This window comes from Marmota marmota, unplaced genomic scaffold (genome assembly GCF_001458135.2).
Source record: "Marmota marmota marmota unplaced genomic scaffold, marMar, whole genome shotgun sequence".
In the NCBI taxonomy this organism is placed as follows: domain Eukaryota; kingdom Metazoa; phylum Chordata; class Mammalia; order Rodentia; family Sciuridae; genus Marmota; species Marmota marmota.
The window spans coordinates 39,316,368-39,335,360 of record NW_025999932.1 but is presented as its reverse complement, the minus strand read 5'-3'; the positions used below and the strand labels follow the sequence as shown (position 1 = coordinate 39,335,360).

The following is an 18,993-nucleotide window of genomic DNA, read 5'->3' as shown; positions in this document are numbered from 1 at the left end:
GGGGGGAGAGAAAGGGAGAGAGAAGGGAAACTATGGAAATGGAAGGAGACCCTCATTGTTACACAAAGTTACATATAAGAGTTTGTGAGGGGAAAGGGGAAAAAAAAAACAACAGAGAGAATTAAAACAACAGCAGATGGGGTAGAGAGGGAAGATGAGAGGGAAGGGGAGGGGGGATAGTAGGGGATAGGAAAGGTAGCAGAATACAACAGTCACTAATATGGTATTATGTAAAAATGTGGATGTGTAACCGATGTGATTCTGCAACTTGTATTTGGGGTAAAAAATGGGAGTTCATAACCCACTTGAATCAAATGTATGGAAGATGATATGTCATGAGCTGTGTAATGTTTTGAACAACCAATAATAAATAAATAAATAAATAAATTAAAAAAAAATAAAAAAAAAAGAAAACAAACCATAAAACAAATGATCAATTAACTAGGTTTTACTCCTTTTCTTTAAAAAGCCTTTGCTCTTTAGAATACAATGTTAAGATTGAAAAGGAAAGTCATAGCCTGGGAAAAATTTGCACAACACCTATGAGACAGATTAGTGCCTGGAATAGAGAATTAGTGTAATCACACTGCAAATTGGGTAAAATATTTTTCATGTGTCACTGACGTTCCAATCTGAGATAGGACATGGGAAGTTTACTTTTCAGAATAGGAAAAACACTAGCACTAAAGGAAAATTTGCTAAGTTATATTATGTTTGAAAATTTTTATGTAAAGAAACAGAGAATGAGAAGATAGAGTAGGAGAAAATATTTCCAATACATAGAACTAACAGAGAATATTTGCAGACCATAAAATGAACGCTTCAGCAACAATAAGTAAGTAACCTTTACGATGATTTTTATGAACTAATTTTTAAAATAGCTTACTTTTTTAGAAGGTGAAAGAAAAAGAGCAAGAAAGATAAACCACCCTCTAGAAACAGGCTGAGACATAGAACACTTTCCAAAATACAATATCACAAAAAAGGTGCTCATTAGTAATTATGGAAATAGAACTTAATACATCACAATGATTTACTAAGCACTCACTGGAACAGCTACAGTTAAAGACTAACAATATCAAACATTGCCAATACACAAATTAGATATGAATGAATAAGCATTTTGTCCACTATAGCTCAAAGTATGTAGGATCACCCAGCGATTGCCAGAAAGACGCACATATGTTCCCAAAATGTAGATAATGTTTTGTTGAACAGTATGACATGATGTTAACAGCACCATTCTTCTTGACGCTTATCTGAAAACAGTCTTAATGTAAGGGCAAATGCATAGTGGTACAGTCATATAATACAATAGAACATTATATAACAATGGGAATGAATTATTGGTGTGTGTATGGATAATTTCACTGACATATGTTGAGCAAAAAGAAGATGCACAGTTGTACAGACTATATAATTCCATTTATATAAAGTGTAACAGCAGGAGAAACTAATGGATCATGGGAGAAGACAGAATGGTGTATATTTTTGCAGGGCGAGAATCATGCCTGAGGGAGGCTCAAGGGGGTTGTCTGGAGGGCTGCCAGTAATCCATTTCTTGTGACAGTAGGTGGCAGTTACATGGGGAGTATTCACTTTTTGAATATTCATCAAGCTGTACATTTCCCATCCGTGTACCTTTTTATGCCCAGAACCTGTCTGGCAAAGCCTGACCTTCCTTTAGAGCATGGTGGGAGAGTCTGAGCCAAGTGGAGATGGCACAGACATCCACCTATTGTCTCCTTTCGAGTAAGGAGATTCTGTATTATTGATTTAAGTCCCTTCTTGCCCACTTCCTTGGAAAAGTTTTCATTATTTCTTTTCCCAGTCATTCCTGTGTGTGCTGGTGCCTTCCACTGGTTTTGTTTATTCTAATACATACCAAGAAGCTGTTCCCAAATCTGGCCTTTGGTGCTGTTAGCAGTTACCAGGATCTATCTAGTCCCTGCTTGCGTGTCTCCTACACAGACATTTTCCTCTGACACCCCTCAGGTCCCATCCACCCTGAAGAAAAGAGTTCTTTACAGTACATTTGAAAGATCCAACTTTCCTTTCCTAACCCTCTCCCCTCCCACAATCCCTCTTTTCCTGCCTTGCTGTCTGCTTCATTCTGGGAGGCATTTCTTCTTGTTAAAACCTCCCCATTGAGGGCCAAAAATAACTCTCAATTTATTTAAATGCCAGTGTATATGATTGTCATGCAAAACTGAGCATATTTCATGTATACAACATGGTGAGTTTAGAGACATACACCTGTGAAAGCATCTCCACAATCTATGTCATGAGCCCCTCCTTTCCTCCAAAATTTCTTCTCGTCCTCTTCCACTCATTATTTTTGTAACAAAGACACAACAAAAGATCTACCTTCTCAGAACATTTTTAACCATAGGCGCTATGCTGTTCAGTAGGTTTCCAGGACTTCATCATCCACTATGGCTGAAACTGTACATCCTTCCACTATCAACTCCCTGTTTCCTCCCCTCCCTATCCCTTGGCAACCACTTCTGCTTCTGAGTTTGATTGCATTGGATTCCTCAAATAAGTGGTGTCAGGGTAGTATTTAGCTTTCTTAAAAATTAATAACTTATTAAGATGGCTAAAAGGAGAACTTTTACTAATGTGAAATTGCCATGTGACTCAAAAATGTATTTTTTTTTCAGAAAAGGGGATGGGGAGGAAGAGCAAATATTTGTGGGGTTCTGTTGTACGAATACATGATGCAAGGGTTTTTTCCTACCTGCTGCTTATGTGACTGTAGACTGTTCAATAACGTTCTCAGCCCTAGAAGAGGGGCTAAGCACATGAATAAATACCATCACATCCTACAACTTAACGTAGATATCACTTGGGTAAGCCTAGAATGTAAGATGCTTTCCTCCCTTTCTCCCTTCCTTTCTCCATTCCAACTTCCTCATTTTTGCTTTATACTATCCTCCTTCCCTACCACCCAAGTAAACTAATGTCTGAGACAGACTCACATATATCTCTGAGTGAACCAAAACACTGAATGAACACAAATTGAATTTGAGCAATGACCATGTTTATAGGCAGTTTATTTCATTTCCAGTTTGGACCTAGGATCTTAGAAAAAAAAGTATAAAGAATTTGCTCTTTTCATACTTGGATTGGAAAGGGGGACATTCAATTCAATTATCTTAAGAATCCATTAGCTAATGAATGGTTTTTCAATGTTCCCAGAAAAGTTTGGCTCAGATGCCTTGGTGGGCAACTACTCAGTTTAAAACGAGCCAAAGTGGGAACACACCAGGCAGGAGGTGACCTGTAGCAACCCACATTGTAAGTCAGAATGTATCATTTGGTGGAGATCCAACACCAGAGAGCTGGCTGGACTAAAGAAAATGCAGCTATAAATTCTATCCAAGCAACAAGGCTCCTAAAACTTGTAATTCTTCACTTTGAAAGGTGAGTGAGTAATTGAGTTCCTGGAGAATCTGTATGAATTGCATGCTTTGTGAATAAGGAATTGATAGGAGTGGCCTGTTAACTGAAACTATAAAGGTTTGCCTCTCTAATTTCTAGCTGAAGACTCAAGTATTTATATTATAAGCCTGGAGAAACAAATTCACAAGTGTCATATTATTGAAGGTTCAAATCATATATTTCTTAAAGAGGCTGCCCTTAACCCTCTAAGGAATATTATCTCTTCCTACTTACCATTCTACCTTGTTACCTTATTTTTAAAAATTTACTGTCTGTCTAGATAGACAATTCCATGAGAATACAAGGCTATTCTGCTTTGGAGCAGACACTCATATATTTATAAATATTTTATATACTTATAAAATATATTTACAAATCATATTATATCATTATATATAATAATATATTAATATAATATACAACATAAATATACATTACAAGATATATTTAAAATAAATCATAATTATTTATGTTATATATTTATGTTATATAAATAATACATAATTTATATAAGTATTATACATATATACACAAGTTATAACAGGGTATAGAAAACACATTATTCAATATTCAACTTAAAGTCTAACTCACTGATGACCACATATCCTTATGGATGGTTATGGTTTATATAACATCAGCTTAAGTATGAGATAATGCAAGAAGGTTTACAGATGAAATGACTGGGTTATGCGAGTTTTAACTTACTTAGATCATTAATTCCCTGATAGGGATTAACTGGGTTGTAGGTAGGGTGTGGCTGGAATAAAGTGGGTCATCGGGGGTGTGACTTTGGGGTATATATTTGTCTGTGATGAGGAGAATCTCTCTGCTTCCTTGTGCTGATAGGGGAAAAAGAGATGCAAATGGTGGGAACAGGAGGTTAAGGGATACATTCTATTAAATGGGCCCACTGTGCTGACCCACACACACTTCTTTTCTAAGAAACAATTTACCTGTAGCCCTCTCTGGCTCAAGTGGACAGGATATGTTACATTTCCCAGAAAACTATCTGTTATCTAGAGGAGAAATGCAGGTCAATAAGAGGAATCCAAGCTACCCTGAAGGGGGACACCTTTGGGACCCTGTTCACAGACCAGATCCCAGAACTCAAGGAGATAAGGAAAATTCCTCCTAATCATAAAATCTGTAAGAATTTATGGTTCAGAATTCAAGTAGAACTGGTCAGCATGGACCAAGGTGACACAGAGTTGTCCTGGCAGAGGAGTCTTGAAAGCCTGATGTCACCCTGCTATCAGTCAAGAGGTGGACCTGGGTGGGACTCTCTGGAAACTTCTCTCAGATCCCCCAATGAAACTGGAGTGCAAGAGACGCACACTGTCCCTCTGCTCTCTCTTGAGTGTGTCCCCTTTCCCTTTTCCTATCCCTTCAATAAACTCACACCTGTTATTGAGCACCATGTCTGAAATCTTTCTGACTTGGTCAAAAGAAGCAGGATTTGAAAGGGGTCTTCATGTTGCCTCAGTTTCCTGGAAGGCCCCAGCCTTGTAAAATGCCATTTTTCTGGCTGCTTTCTTCTGCCACACATGTCCACCCTGATGTTCTGCTCATCCATGAGCCCAGATAAACTTTTCTTCCTTAAAATTGTTCTTGTCAGTTCTTTTAGTCACAGAGGTGAAAAAAAAAATCTGACTAAAACACGGAGGGACACATTTTAAAATCTATTAGCTCTAAGAATAGAGGTTCACATGGGGATCACCTCATAAAGTTTGTGAATGAATGAAGAGCCCAGGTACACAAGCAATCTGAAAATTTAACTGTGGGCTGAGACTTACAGGTCAGAGGGCTTTAGTTTCTCTAAAGTGAGAGTGACACATTTCAAGGTCACTTCCATCTTTTAAAGTTGAGATGTGCACTTTGGATCCCTGAGGCTATAAACCAAGCACTGAAAATAATTCACAGCTGTCCTTCCCTTATAAGTAGTCAACCGTTCCTGAAAGCGCCTCAGCTCACCTGTATCTCCTCTCACCAAATGTGTGCCAGGTGGTCCTTTCCCTTACACATTGGTAGGCTGTATACAGCTATGCAATTCATCCCCTCTCAATTCTCTGGACACTTGCCATTCATTTATTTTTATCCTTATCATTTCAGTCACTACCAACCATTATTGATGCCCTGTGACAAACATGAGCACTGTGATCTACACCACAAGGAGACTCATTGTGGTAGGCAGAATGACAACCTTCCAAAGACATCCACATCCCAACTTCAGAGCCCATGAGCACAAACCTACCTGGCAAGAGGGGCTTTGCGTATATGATTATTAGACATTTTGAAATGTGATTATTCTGAATCACCCAGGTTAACCTGATATATAATTACAAGAGTCGCCTTATAAAGAGGCAGGAGGGTCAGAATCAGGGAAGTCAAGACAACAGAAGCAGAGGTTGAAGTGCAAAGGTCATAAGCCAAGTGTGGGCAGCCTCTGGAGGCTGGGAAAAGCAAGGAAACAGATTCTGCTTGTTTCCTTCAGCCTCCAGAAAGAACTCAGTCCTGTTGACACCTTGATGTCAGATCAGTAAAGCCCATTTCAGACTTGTGACCTTCAGAACTGTAAGATGCTAAATCTGTTGTTTTATAACTTAGATAGTATAAACATCTCCCAATTGTTTCCCCCATTTCTGATTTTTACATTCTCCATGATCCATTAAATTAATTTTCATAGAAAAGCCATCTGACCTCAGAAGTAGAATCTTGGGGTTACGGATTAAAGAGTCAATCTCATCCCTATTGCACAGTAAAACAACAGAATATCAGCTTTGCTTAGATACTTTCAGTCTCTCCCTCCACATTCCTGTCCCCATATAGCCCATCGTCTGGAGGCTTATATATTAGTTAGCCTTTTGTTATTTGAATATGACTCTTCTGGTTGTATATATTGCTACTTACTTTCCCAAAAAGGAGCTAAATAGTCTAGGCCACTCTATACTTTCTTCTTTATGCACCTTTTTTTTTTTTAAGATGCTGTTTCTGTTCCTACATTGTGCTTCTCACAATGTTATCTGAATATTTTTTTTCCCTGAGAATACAGTCCCAAAACCATGTCCTAAAGTGCTAGCACATTAACTAGAACTTGTCTGTCTCTCGTTGGAGCTCTACTTTTTATCCATTCATTTATTCCACAGATGTTTGCAAAACACATCTATATGCCAACTGGCTTTCTGGTGATAAAGGGATAAAACAAAACAGAGAAGGTCCTTTTTGTGTGTGACAGTTCAGTGAGAGAGGGAGATATTAGAACCACATTAATTAATCATTAAAACTCCTCAAGGGAAAAACACACATTGCTATTAGAACAGACAACAGGTCTAATGAACCAACCTGGGAAGGGTAGAGAAGGTTTCTCTGACTAATCTATCATTGTTGCCAAGGAGTTATGTTGGGGTGAGAACAGGATGTAGCGGAGGCAGAGGGTAGAGCCCAGCCAATCATCCGGTAGCAGAAAGGAGCACACAGAGAATTTGAAAGAAGGGAAGAAAGTCGGGGTGGCACAGAGTGAGCAGCCCAGAAATAGAGAAATATACAAAAAATAAAATGTTCAGGTATCTCCACTATTTAGCATTCAAAAGTTTATCTGAAAACCAACAATTGAAAAATTTAAGTGCCTGGCAGGTGGCACACGCCTGTAATCTGAGCAGCTCAGGAGGCTAAGGCAGGAGGATCGTGAGCTCAAAGCCAGCCTTGGCAACTTAGAAAGGCCCTAAGCAACTCGGTGAGACCTTTTCTGTAGATAAAATATGAAAAAAGGGCTGGGGATGTGGCTCAGTAGGTAGGTACCCCTGAGTTCAATCCATAGTACAAAAAAAAAATAATTATTTTAAGCAGGAAGTTGGAATAATCAGATAACAATTCCTAAAGATCTCTGATTGCATAGTATAAATTAGTAACCAAAGAGGACACAATAAAGATGAACTGAAGTACTCCAGGCATGGGCTTTGATTGTGTGGTAGAACTGGAGAGAAGGAAACAGTCGGGAGAAATTTGTGAGGCAACATAAATAGAACATAATGAAGGACTAGATATGGGGACTAAGGGGTAAAGAGAAGAAAGATACCTGCTAGGGTTTGGGCATAAAAAATAGGATCAAATGTGGAGATGGTAGAAACATTCCCTGTGGGAAAACCAGGTTTGAAGCTTTTGAGAGTGTAAGATACCAGTAACTAATTGTTTATATGGCATCTTTCACAGTCAACCTGTGTTGTCCATCTAGGATGCACTGTGCACCACCTAACTGCATCTCTTGCCTCTGGTAGACAACTACAAAGTATTGATGAAGAGAGTAAATTCCCCCAAATCTTGGCCATCCCTCACCACACTTGCAAAGAAAGGTAAGAACAGTAGTAAAGTCACTTATAAATAGTACAAGAAAAGTTTTTCACCTGAATCTGTAGACCAAATATATTTCCTGGGAGTTTATCTCCTATCTGAATTTTCCCCTTTGGTACTATGAGGGAACATCATGGCTTTTTAATGGCACCTTGTCTGCCTGCCTGGGTGTATCCCACATGCACTGGAGTGAGTCACCTGGGGTAAGTGAAGAAACGTCTAGTCTAGAAGTGAGGAATCCTGATTCATTTTCTTGGATTTGCCACAACTGAGTTATATAACTTATACTAAAGCACTTAACTTCTTTGATCTGTAGTTTTCTCATGTGTGACTGGAGATTACCCCCAACTTCAAAAGAAGCACTTAAACTGGGGTCTCCAAGTATCTGTAACTGTCTTAATTCCATCCTGATTCACATAGTTTTTCCCTGGGCCTCTTGCACTAGGTTTTTCTAATGACATTCTCCCTTCTGCATATGCAGAGCTCAGCCTTCTGTGACGGAGGCAGAGGGAAAACTCTTCCTGCAGACAGAACTCAGGACAGTGGCACTGTGGGGCTCTTTTGTTGCCTCTTGGACAAGGAAGAGGGATTGGTGGGAGCCTCTGAGAGCCATAAACAGCTACGTGCAAACACAATGTCCCCTCCCATTCTTCTCTGCTTCCTAGGTCTTAACCATACATACTTTTTTCAAATTTTCATCTGAGACAAGACAGGGTAGGAATAAGAGCCCAACATTAGAATCAGCCTTTGAGTCTTGCTTAATTATCATGTATCAGCAGTGTGAAGGTAGGTAAGCGACCCACCATCTATCCCTGGGTTGATTCATGTAAAAACTGAAGAGGATGTTAATAGCACCTAATTCCAGAACTGTTATAAGGATTTAAGTGTAAAGGAATGAATGCAAAGTGTTTTAAACAGTATATGGTTGATAGAAAGTATACCATGTCATTCAGCTGTTATTATGGACTTTCAGTAGTGGTAATAGGAATAAGGGGAAGAAAAAAAGGAGAAGAAGGATGTAGGGTTGAATAGCTTTCTTGCGTAAGTGCTGTGCATAACATTTAAAAATCAAGATGTTGGGATCTAGATGTGCTCCCATCTCATCCCTGTGTATCTCCCAACCAAGCAGCCTGACTGCTCTTCTGGAACTTCTTTTTATTTATTTTTTGTCAGTTGGAATGTTTTTCCTTTCATTCCCTATTTATCATAATTGTATCCATCTTTCTAGTTTATGCTAAATGACATCTTTGTGACACTTTCTCCTATTATCCAGTTGGACTTAAATTCTGTTTCCCTCTTGTTTGTCCATGTTTTATAATTTTTCTCATATGGCTCTTTTCATTCCACTACATATGAGTTAGTATTTTGCAATTCAGGATCCCCAGCTATAACCTAAATTCCTTCAGGGCATAAACCATCACCTCTATCCTCCTAGAGATTATATTTGCCCTCTGTATCTACTGGCTTAATCTGACCCTTAAGCCTAAGGCAAGAAGCTGCCAGAGAAGCCCCACATCCACCCCCAGCTCCTCTTTAAGCACAACTGGTTTCTTCAGACAGTTCTACTCACATGTCGTATACCTGCGAAAAAGTCCCAGAGGACAGTGATGACAGCCATCTTTATTGTTTTGAATAAAACTCATAATCAAAGAGAAGAAGGAGACAAACAATTTCTGCTACTTCTTTTTATTTCTCTGAGGTGGGACTATAAACCCTTTACCTCTTATCTCCAAATGGAAAAGCAAATCCATATGTCAGCTTTACCCTTAGGCAACCACTATTCGGATACACAAAAATGAGTAGCTCAACTGCAGTGATTCCAGGTTTGAGCAACAGAGAAGGGTAGAGGATGAGGCATTGCAGAAAGTAGACACTAAAGCCCGAGGATGAATACAGGAGTGAGAGACAAAGTCAATCTTTGAAACTCAAGATCTTCAACATATTCTTCACGACATGCTCTGAACAAATACAGATTTCATTTCTGTCAGTTGAAAAAATTTTTATTTTACATCAACAACTGGAAGAGTGAAATCCAGCCAAACCTTAATTTGCATATGCTTCTCTAGGGAGTACTTACTGTCATTGTGGAAGGTTTTAAGTATTCCAAACATTTGGCATCTAATTTCATCTTTCTCCACTATTTAACATTCAAAATTTTTCATTCCTCACTCATAAATTACTTGTGCTTAGTTTCTTGGCTATACCTCAGTGGTCTTTGCAGGCATTTTAATTTTTTAAGTAATTAAAATATGATTCCTTAAATAAAGGAAGGTTTTTCTCTTTTCCAATTCAAATCTTGGTTTCACTTTTTTTTCCTTTTAATTTTTATAATAATAAAGCGAAGCAAGTCAAACTATTGTGTTTGAAAAGAATGTGCTGGAATTTTTTAAATGAAATCGAGAGATGAGAAAATTTTTCAAAGGACATTCTCATATGAGTTACACATATATTAAAACTAGCCGTTTTGTTCTAGTTAATGTCAATTATCTTACTTATATGCTCAAAAAAGAAGAAATTCAGAATAGAGGTCAGTGTCAAGGTTATAGCTTATAAAGGAAAATTTAATTTATAAAAGGAAGGAGAAAACAATCTTCTCATCCCTTGCTCTTTCATTGCTGCACACTGGAGGAAAATGATCTGATTTTGCCTGTTAGACTAGAGAATGGTCTGGGGAAAGTCTGCTGTCCTTTCAGCACCTCCACGCTCTGCAAGAGGAAAGTTTTCCTGAAGTAGGTAGCAGGGACTTCTGCATCTGGGAAAGAACACCTTTTTCTCATCCCTTTCTAAGGTCGATTTTATTCCGTTTAATTCTGTTTGTGAGAGATGTTATTGAAGCTCTTCGTTCTCAAAAACTGGTAATCCTGATTTGAGTTACCTTCCTCAAAATGATAAGGCAATGTTTTCTGATATGCGATCCCTGAGCACTCTCCACACACAAGAGAATGGTTTTGAAGGTCATTTTTGCTTTGGTTGGGGAAAGGTTTCCAGAAGACGATCAGAAATCAAGGACCTAAAGATGGCAAACTGTTTTGTGTGTGCTTATTTTCAAGACCTGCTTTACCCATGTTTGCTTAGAGGCTGCTAGAGTCTCTTATGCTGTTGTCCAAGAGGAACATTTCTGTTTCTGTCTCTATCATAGATACTCACATGTGTGCCTATGTTTACACAAGTCACATAGTGCTATGTCAGGTCAAATTATTATTTCAAACTGCTGCAAAGATTTTTATTAATTCAACTATAATATCTGTGATGCTTTATCTGCATACCTTATGTTAGATGTCACAAAAATATTCTGATGTCATAAAATCTAGTTGAGAAAACATTTAAATTTTAAATGACAAATGAACATACTATCTTATACTAATATATTTTTCTGCTTTTAATGAACTTTCTTATACGTTATCTAGTTTGACTCCCAAGCAAAACTTGATGAAAAAGCTATCAAAATTCCTATTCTAGGGATGAGAAGCTGGTGTAAGGAGTTAATGACTAGCCTGTGATCACACAATTCATACATGATGTAGTCAGCAAAAGGAGACATATCTTCTGTAATTGGACCCAAAGTTGCTTCATTTATCCTCTGAAGAGAACTAGGTAGAAGCAAATGTTCATATTATAATAAAGAGATTCTGGTTCGCAGAACTTGGAGAACTATACCATTCTCTTGGAAGAAGGAGGCAAAGTGAAGAATCTGATAGTGAATGGGGCACGTGGCCAAAAAGGAAGAATGGCTGAGTGGGAATGGGGCCATTGCAAGATTGCATAATGCTGAGTCGACATGGGAAAGGTACCAACTGGAAAAGCAAAAGGCAAAATGGAGAGCTACTGTTGCCAAATTGGCATGTGATTGAAGTCGAGTGAATCAGTAATTAAGAGATGAAATCTTCTTCCAAGAAAATAAATCTTTCCTACCAATAATAAGACCCAAGGGGGCCTAAGTATTAATTACATGACTAAGTACATGTATATCTACCTAAACCTCAGCAAGCGAGCTTTAAGAGACAAGTGTATTCTTCCTCAATGAAATCACAATAAAACCTATCAACATGCCAATAAATACTGAGATGTCCAATACTAAAATTTAGTAAAACTACAAAAGACCTAAACTAAAACCCAATTTTTTAAAAAAAGAAAAGAAAGTTGGAGAACTTTTGCTTCCCAATTAAATAATTTACTATAAAGCTGCAGTCATCAATGCATTATGGTCCTGACATGAGAATAGACATACAGATCAATAGAGCAGAGTTGAGAATCCAGAAATAAACCTTTGCATTTATGATCAACACTTTTTTGACAAAAGTTTCAAAACAATTCATTGGGGGAAAAAAAATCTCTTCAACCAATGGTTCTGGGATAATTAGATATCCACATACAAAAAGATTAATTTAGACCCTTACCTCAAAGCATACACAAAACCACCCCAAAGGGGCTCACAGACCTAAATATAATAGGTAAGTCTACTCCTGGAAGAGCAGGAAATCTATGACCTTGAGTTAAAGATTTATATAGGCAAAAATTTCTTGACGTGATATAAAAAAAAAACATGAACTTTAAAAGGAAATGAAATAAGCTGGGCTTCATCTTATACTTTTGAGCTATATTTGAGCCATTCAGTAAAACCCAACATAAGGGTTGTGTTCACTGAATGCACCGAAACCCCTTTGTGTCAGTATGCTTGCTGCTCCTCCTTTGCTCTGGAACAATAAGAGGAATATAACAGCACTGATGCAGTCACTTCCCATACTTGCTATAACCAATTACTGCAGAACATTGGCTTAAAATGCCACAAATTAATTTACAATTCTAGAAGTCAGAAGCCTGAAATCAATCTCACCTAGCTAACATCTTAAGTGTCAGCAGAACTGGTTCCTTTCAAGGGGTTCTAGGTTCCTTTCAAGAGGTGCTACTTCCTTGCCTTTTCTAGCTTCTAGAGACCACCTACTTGTGTGGCCCACAGCCCTTCCTTCACCTTCTGACATCTGCCTGTATTTTTACTCTGCTTTCCCTCCATGACCCTCCTGCTTCCCTCTCATCAGGACCCATGTGATTACAATGGGTATAACCCCAAAATCCAAAATAAGTACCCCATCTCAAGACATTTATTGTAATCACATCTATAGCATTCCTTTTTTGATGTAACGTATTTATAAGTTCTAGAGGTTAAAACGTAGATATTTGGGGGAGGCCGTTTTTCAGCCCACAATAATAATTAGTAATACCACCAAAAAAATATGAATTCTGAACCCCCCCCCCCAATGTATCAGTTCTTCTAGATGATACAATGAACTTGTAAGTGATGGCATTTTGACATATTTAATTTGGGCCTAATAAAATTTTCCATTTTGAAGGATGCATGTATGTGTACAGACTGTCAGATTTGAGAGCTGATGCTGCATTTTACTTTGATACTAAGAAACTAAAAATACCACTAAATGCAAATTACAGATATAAGGATCATGGTGTGAACAAACTATCACATTCTCAGTTTTGAGGAAGGAGTATACTCTCGGGTAATTGTAGGACACCAGCTGGCAGAATGTTTAGAGTGATGTTATTTATTTTTATTTTTGGTTTTCTTAAACATCTGGTCTCTTCTAGTAGATTTTTATGTCAAAGAACTTTAATTTGCTCTTGAGTTCTTGAAATGATCACTCATATCATACTTTAACAATTTCTTCTTTCCTGCTCAATTTTTTTTAAATCCCAGTGCTAGATTTTGTGACTCTCCCTAAGTATAAGAAAGTATTGATTATTTTCCTCAGGTTAACAATTTCGGTGTCAAAGTGAAAAACACTGGATCCACCTTGGAAAAGTGATACATCCAAAGGTTGAGAAATTTGATATTTTTAATATCTGTCTCCTGGCATTCTGCTCTATACTTAGGGGTAATTATTATTCCCCAAGGAAAAATAAGTTAATCAATTCACTTTTATTTATATCTTGCTTTGTTCTGAAAAAATCTTTATGAAGACTGTTTTGTTTGTTCACTTTAAAGTGTGTGTCTGGGTCACATACATAAACATCTCAGTGGCATCTTTCAAGTTTCTCCCTGAAATGCTTCAAATCAGTGAGGAAAGTTTCCAGTACTTGCTAGAGCCACAGTTTGCACTCTGGTGTCTACAATCCATTTCAGATGGTGGATTGGAGTTGGCATGCCAGCAATAACTAATATTGCAGAGTGCACTGCTGGGTAGCTGCCAGGGACAGAGTGGACTCCCTCTCCTGCCCCTGGCTTGGGTGAACAGGTGCTCTCAGTAGGGTGAATCTATTCAGATAGGTGGTTGGGGAAATCCCACATTGCTCAGGGGTAAACCTCAGCTCAAGATGAAGTACTGTGCGGGTATTGCCTTGGTTCATCGCATGAGGTACTTATAAATAGTAAGCATTATAGTTATCCCCTATTTGCAAATTAGGTCTCCAAGACAAAATGAAAATGATTTCTTCGTTCTCTCAATTCCCTGTCTTCACTTGAACATGTTTAGAAGCATGAATTTAGGGGTGTGTCTGTATTTGAATGCTAGGATGAGAACTAGCTGATTAAAATTGAGCAAGTTATTTCCCCTGGCCTCAGTTTCCCCATCTGTAAAATAAAGAGAGTAAAAGTACCTTATAGGTATGTCACAACATTACCTGAGATAGGGCATGTAGATTACTTGGAATAATGACTGGCACATAGAAAAGAGTAACTAAATCTGAGTCCTTTTTATTATGGGATTCTCTTTTCTTTGTATTATAATATTTTATATGTGGTTTTCTTGATGGTTGTTTTTCTCAATTAGAAAGTAAATTCTCTCTCTAGCTTCTTCGTATGACCCTTGCCCTCCCAAGTTTGACTTATTTTTCTTGACAAAATGGATGATCTCTAGTTTCATCCATTCTCCTACAAATGCCATATTTCACTGGGGGTGGATTTCCTGAAAATCAAAGGGAGATAGTAGAGAAAAGGGATCAAAGGGTGGGAAACAGAGAGGGACCGGGGAAGTGCTGGGGAGTGATATTGGCCAAATTATATTGTTATGTATGTATGAATATGCAACCACAAATCCCATCATTATATACACCTATGATGCACCAATAAGAAAAAGTGGAAAAATAAAAGGTACCAAAAAAATCAACAACAAAACAAAAATAAAGGGAGGACCTAATTAAAAAAAATTTAAAAAGAAAGCAAACTTTCTGAAGAAAAGAACTCTGCCTTATTCAGAACAGAGCCATACTTCAGTATTTATTCGGTTTTTGATTTACTTTTTCATTTATATTACAAAACATGGTTTTGGTACATATTCTTGAAATAAGATGGTGACTTCTAGACTAAATAGCAGCATTGTGCAGTGTGCTGATGGCAGGAGGGAACAGATTCCACGGAAGAAGGAACTGCTCACCTGGTGATGTGCTTTTATTGGCTCCTGCCATTGCTCATAATGCTTCCCTTGCAGAATGAATTCTCAATTATTACACCCAAAGAACACTGTTTCCTAGTTGCTCTTTCATTAGTTTATGCAGAACTCCTTTTTTCAAAGCCTGTCCTAAGCAAAAGAAAATAAGATCTGGGACAAACTGCAAAGTAATCAAGGCCTTGTTGAAATAGCTGGATGCCAGAGAATATTTAGAGATCCAGATCGCTATATAGAACTGGTATATACTTAAAGAAGCCACACAAATTAACTAATTAGTTCTTCAAGTTATTGACAGGTTTTTTTCTTTCCCCTAAGGTCAGTAGAAAATTAGAAGAGTGCTTTGAGTGTTTGAAAGGAATCAAATTCAGTGCTGATTTATACCCAAGAAAAATGTTGATCCAGGTGTCTGGTTCAGTATATGAGGCCTTTGGGATATCTTGAATACTTTGAGGGAATCTGGTGGTGCTCTGACAAATGTCATTGCAGCCCATATAGTAAGGTATTGTTATTATTATCATTACTATAAAAAAAACAGCCCATAAACTCTAAAATGAGCATTAAGGACATGGTAAAGTCATCAGAATTAACTGGATAACTAATAAATTTTTGATACCTGTGAGTCTGTAATCATGTGTGCCTGCAATAACAGTAATATTAATCATTTGTTTATTCTTTACTATGTACTTGATGCTGCACATTTAATATCTCATTTAATATTCATGGCATTTCTGAGAATCATGATTTACACTTGATAGATGAAGGGCCGGGGACAGGAGAGGTTAAGTGGCTTACTCAGTATCCCCAAGCTCAGAAGAAGCCTGTACTTCCTGTAGACAAATCCATGTCAAACTACTCCAGGATCCTACTCCTCCCTTTAAACCACACAGAGATCCCTGCAGCCCTGACTGCACACGTGGATTCGGAACCTTCTGTATTTCTTGAGCACTCCTTACTTTCAGTACTACACAGTGTAATTATCTAGGGAAATCAAAGTGATATGATTTGACTTTTTAAAAAGTTATGAGAAGGCATGAAGATGAACAGTCTCCCAAACTCCAAAAATTACCAATGTCACGACACTCAAAGTTGACATGTCTGAAAACACTCTGCTCTCACAGTAACTAAAACTCAATGCTTGATTCAGCAGAAATAACAGTTGACCTGTTCACTGTGACTTCTATATACCATCTCCCTGTTCTGTGAAAATAGACATCATATCCTTCCTGATTCAAAAGAAATGGGTAAGTGTAGCCATCTTTGTTATTTTTTTCATGAAACATGGGTAGCAAATGTTAGTTCTTCCAGGGATCATAAAGGTCATGAATAACCTTGTTGATTTTAAAGGTGAGGCCCAGAAGAGCCATAGCATGTCCAAAGTCAAAGTGACATTACACACGTGTGCACTTCCACCAAGCAATTCCAGTTACATTATGACTTCCATTCATTCGCATAGTCATGTATTTGCTATTCCATAAAGACTGACTAAGTACTGGCTGTGTCACAAACTCTACAAAGTTCTAGATAGTCACAGTCTTACTCTCTAAACATTTCACACCTGGGAAAGGGACTTTGATGAGAAAACAGAATATAATAGCAAACCTGGTGGAAAGGAGTATAAGGTGAAGTGCTGGGTAGTTTGCTGGAGAGGCATCTCACCCAAATACAGAAGATAATGTCAAAACTGGACCTAAAGAATGAGTAGAAGGTAACCAAAAAATGACAACAGCAAATACACGTGTCTCAATACCCAGTGATGGAAACTTTGGCTTAGAAGAGCAAGAATCATTTCATGCTACTGACCCTGAAGCAGATGTAGAAAAGATTCCCCACATCTGCAGTCTTTTGAAATGGTGGCCCAGAGTTACATCATTCATTCTGAAATAAAAGTGAGAAACCCATGTAAGACTAGTTGGATGGATTTAGTTAGACTCACATTTCTAGCAGGCAGGCAGGTGGCTTTGATGAGAACAGATGCTTTCTATAGGAAGGGCTCAGGTGCAGCATCCTAGGGTTGGTGGATGGAGTTAGTCCCGGCAGTTTTCAGACTCACAGTACTCAAAAGGGAGAGAAAAAGACTCTCACTATGTAACACGTAAATCCCCTTCCCTGGAGCTAGTCTCCCATCCTCAGCATAGTTTGCCAAAATGAATGTCTGCATGTTTATTTTACCCCTTGAAAGAAGGCTGATTCTTACCAACTACATCATCTGAACCCCTTTCTCTCTGGCTTTATATTTAGCTCAGCAAAAGGGAATTATTGCCAGGAGATCAAAGCGTGGGAAGAGAAAGGGTTTTAGAGTATTTTTCTTCCACTTTTACACAGCTTTAGCACATGGGTCTCTCTCTAAGAGCAGGTCTTCTTGCAACCTTCCTCCATAGCTCTCGCTCCCCCCGGGCCACAGGAACACTATTTCTTCCCACGACTCCGGCAGCCTGAAAGTTGGTAATGGTTTCCTGGGGTTGTTCATCTCTGGTGACTGAGCATCTGCTGTTTGTCCCTTGATCTTGCTCACACCTCTGTAGCTAGTTCTTCATTAAAGTCTCTATTTTCTGCCAGGACCCTGACTGGTACAGTGACTCAACAGTGTTAATTCTGCTTTCCAGTTTACTTTGAAGGTGTGGGAACATGTGGTTCAAGGAAAAAAAAATCCCAGTGGCTTCTGAGGTTTTAAAACAGAACAATTCAGTCTGGTCAAAAATTTGGCCTTCTATTTAAAAAAGACTGAACCCCTATTTTCCAGGTTTTAAAATCCTTCTTGGTTCCATTTTATATAATCATCCACATCTGGATGTTTCATTGTTTACTTCAGTATGAAATTCTCTTCCCAGGCTTTCCCTCTACTTCAGTATCCCAACCCAGCAGAGTACGCAGTACCCTTTTTTTTTCCTGTCTCATGAAGCTCAGAAGCATGAAGACTTCTGTGCTTACGTCACACCAACTCCTTGTCAAGACCCCAATGTGCATCACCACAAACTGAGTGAAGCCTTTAGCTGTAGCTCATGTCCACAATTCAGCAAAAATCTGTTCTCCTATTTCTTTTTCTATTTATTTATTTTTTGTTAGAGATCTTTAATGTCTTTAGTAATAACAGTTATACATATGTACTTACTTAAACTCTGACCAAGAAATTGAAAAGTGTTTTTTAATTAATTTTTTTTACTCCAATTTGTTATATATGACAGTAGAATGCATGACAATTCATATTACACATATAGAGCACAATTTTTCATATCTTTGGTTATATAAAAAGTATATTCACACCCCTGTGTCTTCAATATATGTACCTCGGTTAATGATGTCCATCGCATTACACCATCTTTTCTACCCCTCTTCCCCTTCCACTCCTTTGCTCTATCTAGAGTTTATCTAATCCTTCCATGATCCCCCTCCCAACCCCACTATAAATCAACCTCCTTATATCAGTGAATTGTTTTTGGGGGGGGATTGGCTAACTTCACTTAGCATTATATTCTTCAACTTCATCCATTTACCTGCAAATGCCATGATTTTATTCTCTTTTATTGCTGAGTAATATTCCATTGTGTATATATGCCACATTTTTTTATCCATTCATCTATTGAAGGGCATCTAGGTTGGTTCCACAGTTTAGCTATTGTGCTGCTATAAATATTGATGTGGCTGTGTTCCATAGACTCAAAGATAAAAACAATATGATCATCTCAATAGATGCAGAAAAGCTAAGCCTCAGGCTAACATCATTCTAAATGGAAAAAAGTTGAAAGCATTCCCTCTAAAATCTGGAACAAGACCAGGATTCCCTCTTTCACCATTTCTATTTAACATAGTT

At 38.0% G+C, this 18,993-nt stretch overlaps 1 long non-coding RNA gene across 1 annotated transcript in view; it reads right to left on the bottom strand.

Moving 5' to 3' along the window:
• The window catches only part of LOC125616153, a 153,591-nt gene that overhangs the window by 103,676 nt on the left and 30,922 nt on the right, over positions 1-18,993 (bottom strand). Inside the window, exon 2 of the long non-coding RNA XR_007346789.1 lies at positions 17,119-17,239. This is a non-coding gene — a long non-coding RNA (uncharacterized LOC125616153). The remainder of the gene's footprint in view (positions 1-17,118; positions 17,240-18,993) is intronic.